We start from the raw sequence: 6,000 nt of genomic DNA on the forward strand, positions 1-6,000 counted from the left end.
AGGCTGCAATGGCCGGCCTGTAGTTTCAAATTGAGTGGTCTCCAATGGGTGACGTAATACCTATTTCAGCTTATAGGGCACTCCTGGTGTACCTATTCCCTGAGTACCTTAGTACCATATACTAGGGACTGATAAGGGTACACCAAGTACTTACCATACCAATTTAGGGGAGAAAGCACAGAGACGGGGTCCTGATTAGCAGGATCCCAGTCAGACTAGTCAGAAACAGCATTACATCAAGCAAAAAGTGGGGATAACCATAAAAGCAGATCTACATTCCTACATTAATTCTATGACAGAATAATTGACACAACCTAAAAAGTCTGTTTTTAATAAATATAGGCGTTATCACTGTGGAAGCAGTCAACACTCAGCCAACAATCCTATCTATTTTGCAGTTTGCAGGAAATGTGGGAAAAGGTGGGCATTCTGCCCAGGTGAGTAAGAATATTTAAAAAACAAAGAGCGTGAACACTATTCATCAGATAGAAGAATTGGATGAAGGTGTGAGGAATAAGGCATTCACTGTTACGGAAGCAAGGAGTGATGACGTGGTTGACTGTGATTTAAATGTGTTGGTGATGCCGAAATGCAAGATTTTGATTAGAGGGAAGGAATCGACTGTACTGGCTGATCCCGGATCACCGTACACAGTAGTGATCACATTTGGAATGGTATTTGGTAAAGATGGAATACAATTGTCAAGGATGGATATTATACTGTTTTCGTATGGTGTGGCCATGAATGATGTGATTGGTGTTGTGCCCATGCGAATCAATTTCAAGGTTAGAGAAGTGTGGGGAAAGATATATGTTGCAAAGAAGGGTGGTTGTATGTTGGTTTGGGGACACCAAATGTATTTTGGTATTACTCCTAAACCCAATGCTATAGAGCAGCTTTTGTAGTGGGGGACTCAGAGAATGTATCTGACATCACTGACAGATTTCCAGGAGCATTTTAACCCCTTGCATGCTCATGTCCGCCCCCGGCCGTCATGCATCCCAGTGTGGGTATGTGCTCACGACACCCGGGGGCCGTCCGAATCCCGCCCACTATGTTAATCACCCGCACAGCGTGAAAATTCGCCGCGCATGCAAGGGGTTAAGATTTGTTGGGACATTTAGAGGGGTTTGAGGATCGCATAGTTCTAAAAATAAAAGGTAAAAAATGCCAGACCTGTGGTGCACAAAATCAGAAAGGTGCCACATTGTATGCTGAAACCTTTAAGGAAGGAATTGAAGAAATTATTAGATGCAAAAGTTGTCTCCAATGGTGTTGGTACTTAGGACAACTGGAAGAGTCTGAGAATTTGCATTGTGGAGAAGCGTGGCTCAGTGGTTAGAGGCGGCAGACCCGGAAGCTGAGATCGACCGGGGACCAGGGTTCGATTCCCCACCTCGGCGGGTCTCGGGCTCAAAATTCCACGGACTCGACAATTCTCGCTCCGGTGCCTACTCGAATCATGGGGTCACACTCTGCAACTCTGGGCAATAGCTTGCTTAATCTCCACTACGGCCCCTCGCGGCGGGATGCCTGGCTTTCACCTTGTGGACACCCTGCCGGAGTTTCTCACAGGGGAATACCAGGACGGGTTCCCTAAGCAAGCGCCAGGATGCCCTTTGGGTGACAGGTTTGCGCTATATAAGTACACCTACATTTACATTTACATTTATTTCAGGGGTGGTTTCTTTGTTAGGGCGGTGGGGCGTTGACCCTCATTTTTATTGCCCAGCTGGCCCCTTCGTATTACATTTTTAAAAAATACTGTTCAATTAGTAAAAGGAGGGTTTTTCCCCGATCGCGGTGCTTTATTTCAGCCACGAGGTGGTTCTTAATTATTGGCAACTGGCTTGCTGGATCTACACTTAACTGAAATGTGCATGTTGGGTTGGATGGGTGTCTTTCTGTGAACAACCCGACATGCGCACTTCTTGAGGCCTCACTTACTCCTGTAATGCTAGTGAGCCGAGGCTTACAGTCAAAGTTTCCACAGTCTCTTAAGGAGCACTGGTTTTGGCTACTCCTGCCAACCCTGACGCTGCTATCATGCAGTTTGCTAAAATAAACAGCAAGGGAGCAGCGTCTGGACTGGCTCTAGAGATGCTACTAGTAGGCCTATTCTAGTAGTGAGATAGCACATGGTTGTTGAAAGAACATGGCCAATGACTGTATGGCCTTATTATGAAGCCATGTTGATTGGGATAAAGTTTTATTCAAAGTGTTGGGTAGATTGCCAGATTGTGGTTTGACATTGAAGACAAAAGATTTAGGTTTAGAGTGACTTCCGTGACGTTGTCAGGTCTTACTATATAAAGTGACGGGATTAGTCTGAAACCGGATATAGCTAGAGCTATTGTGGAAGCGCCTGATCATCCAATAAAGATGAGGAGCGTTCGTTTTTTGAGCCAAGCCGAGTTTTACAGTAAATGTACCAGAACTCTTCCAGCCTTGTGCAGCCTATTAGGTCGTTGCTGAGGAAAGGTGGAGGCTTTGAGTGGGCAGGAGAGTGCAGACGTGATTTGGAGTCTGTTAAAAAGTGTATTGGTAAATTGCCTAATTTAGGACTCTTTGATGTGTTTAAGAAAAGTATTCTAACAACGGATGCCAGTTGGAGAGGGCTGGGATCTGTGTTATCACAGATGGTTGATGGAGAGGAGAATGTTGTGGCATTTGTTTCAAGAGCACTGAAAGATGCAGAGGACAATTACAATGCAATTGAAAGGGTGGCAGTCACCTGCCCCTTGGGGGATCTGACATTTTTTGTATATTTGGGAGGAGTCTACATTTGCTGTTAGGATGGTTCGAACACAGACCTCTTGTAACAATATTTTTATGCAAAACTAGTGAGAGGGCCACTTCACGAATTAGTAAGTCGATTGAAGGTGTCAGAGATTTCCCTTTTCAGGTAGAATACTTGACGGGATCCTTTAACCAGAGAGCTGATTGGTTATCCCGGTTATTGCTTAGTGAATTAGAAGAGACAAGTGTTTTGGAAGCAGGAGCATGTGCTTGCCAAGGATGAATGAAAGGAAGTGGCAGAGTCTTATTGTCTTATATCCTTCGCGCAAGGTATGTAGTCAAGGGTTGACCTGAAGGAAGATCTTTACCTAATAATGTGAAAAGGTTCTGGATTGTGAGGAATGAATTATCGGTAGATTCAAAGTTTCTTAAATGAGAATTATTGGTGGCCAGCCAAGGATCTCGTGATCGAGCAAATTGTAAAAGATTGTTTACTGTGTGTGAAGTGTGACAAAAAAGCAAAGTGACAAGAGAAGCCCCTTGTCATCAACAAGTGTGCCATGTAGACCCTGGAGTTAATTGGGTCTAGAAATTGTTGGGCCATTCAATTTGTAACGTACTACTAAGAAATGTATTAATGTTTTGGTGCATTACACCTTGAATTCGATTGATTTCCTTAAAGATGAATTTGCCAAGGAAAAAGGCTACCTGAAACTGTCATAACTAATAATGGTGTGTAGATAGTGTCTACTGAGATGCGTGAATTCCTTAAAGACATGGGTGTGTAGTTCATGAGAACAGCAGTTTATTCTCCACAAGCAAATGGTTTAGTGAAGAGTATGAACAGCAGTCAAAGTAGTGTCTCTTTTAAAGAGCTGCTCGGAGACAAGTTGTGGGCACACTGAGCACTCTGAATTCAGTCACTGATCTTACTGCCTTCCAAATACATAAGGGAAGAACTCCAGGTACCAAAAAGCTTCTGAGAGGCTTAAATAGTGGTAAGAAAAATTAAGCATATCTGAGTGAGTAGACACAAAATAAGATTTCAAATTATCAAAAAGAATACAGGAACAGGTTTGACCATAAACACAAAGTGGAAAACGTGGTGTGGCGTGTTGGTGAGAGAAATAGTGTGGATCAACAAAATCAAGGGTTTGTGTGAAAGGTAGAAGTACATGTTTTTTTGGGTTGTTTTAAAATCAAGGAGGTGAAATCCAATTTAGTAAAGGTATATATAGGTGAAAGGTGAAGTATGTCTCATTTGGTGAGATGTGACAAAGGATGTACTTTAGGTGAGCGTGTGTCAGTGCATCATCTGAAGTGACCTTGATAAGACGTTCTCGTTGCCAGTGTGGATGAAAGATTGTGTGTGAATAGTTTGACTTTTTAATCATAATATTGTTTTCGTAATCCTTATAGAGATTGTCCGCATGCAGTTGGCAGTAGTTGGTTTATCAGGCGTATTGATGTTTAATAGTCATTATCTGCATTTGATTGCCTTAGGAATATGTTGATGTACTATAATGTTAGATTGTTATAGCTATACCTCTCTTTTTTTTATATTGGGAGAGGGATGTGTTTGGGTTACGCCTACAGATATTTTGGTTTTCCCGAAGGTCCAGGATAGATGTATTGCTGTCAACTGGAATCTCCATGCAGGACTTTAGGAAAATGTGTCATTTTGAAGAACCTGCTTTGTTTAAAGGTCTGTGGACTTAATAATCTTCCACTTTTGCACACTGAAAGAGTTTAAGGGGATATTTCTACTCAACGGAACACAACTAGCCCAGGATTGTGCAGTTTTACCAAGCGTGGAAGTTGTGACTCAAAACCAGCTTTTAGCTCACCACTCTACACCTTGGCCGCCATGCCACACCTTTCGTCAAAGAAATATGTAATGCTCACCTATGGTTTTGGCATTAATCCATCAGTTCAGAAACCTTTGGCAATTCACTGAAAAGGCTGAGTCACCTACTTTCTGTTAGCCTGCCTGTTAATAGTGGAACTCTGTAAAGAAGTGCTCAGTTCGGGAATAGTAGATTATCAGGATGCCCCAAAGGTCTCCTTACATCGGCTAATAGTTTTCCTTGCTACTACAGTAAGCCTGTTTTATAGCACTGTTGTATATCTCCGCAACAAATTGTCACTGACAGGAGTCCAGTTTATGTAGTAAGTGCTTCTTTGTTAGGCGAACAATTCATGTATTTGATTTTTACAGCTCAGCCTTGTGCTGTTTCACCTTCTAATAATTAAGCAGAGTCCTTCTTGGGCGGCTATTGTTTCCAGCCACAATTTGTCTTATGTAGCACTGTCACCAGATAACTTCTTCCTTGCCAAAAAACACCCACCATTCATCAAAGTGAAATTCTCTAGCAAAAATCTGATGAATTACTCCATTGTTTTATAGTGTGAATTAGTCCAAGTGAATAAAGAGCAATCTAGAGTTTCTTTAAAGTGAAAGCGGTACCCCGTTAAGTGCAGATGTTTACTCCTTGGTAGATACCAGAGCAGTCATCTCTGACCAACATTGACAGCCATTTCCAGAGCCCTTATTGATCTTCAGTTAGTCGGACAGGGCGGGTTCAGGTTTAATAAGGTGTAAGAGCGCTGTCTTTGTTCACCCTAACCTGCCTCTCGAACCTGCAACCATGCCATGATGCTTGGGCCGCTCCAATGGGCACTACTAGCTGGCACCCATGCCTGCTCAAAAGAGTGGGCTTGAACTGCAGGCTGTGAAGTCACAAGCCCCCCCCCCCTTCATTGATGCGGCCTACCTGCCCATTGAACACCAATGCCTAATGTATGTTTTCATTTGTTTATTAAACGTATGATTACCAAAAAGGTGCCTTGGTGCTAAAATAATACATTGCAGGTGTGTGAAGTATACAGAAAGTAGGGTTTCAGCAGTTTTCCTAAACAGTGAGGGCCCTATTCACAGGCAACATTTTGTAGTATGTTTAGTAGCACTAGAATAAGACTGCTAGAGGACTACAGTATGCTTGCTATTCATACATCCACACGTGTGAATCCCCACCTCTCCTATCTTTTCTATGGGGAGATCGTCACACATGTAAGTATACTACTTAGTAGTAAATGTGAGAGAGACCAGCAGGAGTGGCTGGAAAAAGCCATACTTACTACTAAATGGGAGGGGCTTAGGGAGAAGTAAGGAGGGGTTAAAGGAGGGTTGGAAAGGGTTTAGGGAGGGACAGACACCCACAAAAGAGTAAGCCCATTGCTATTCACAAACCACATTTCTAA

Source organism: Lissotriton helveticus, chromosome 10 (assembly GCF_964261635.1).
Source record: "Lissotriton helveticus chromosome 10, aLisHel1.1, whole genome shotgun sequence".
In the NCBI taxonomy this organism is placed as follows: domain Eukaryota; kingdom Metazoa; phylum Chordata; class Amphibia; order Caudata; family Salamandridae; genus Lissotriton; species Lissotriton helveticus.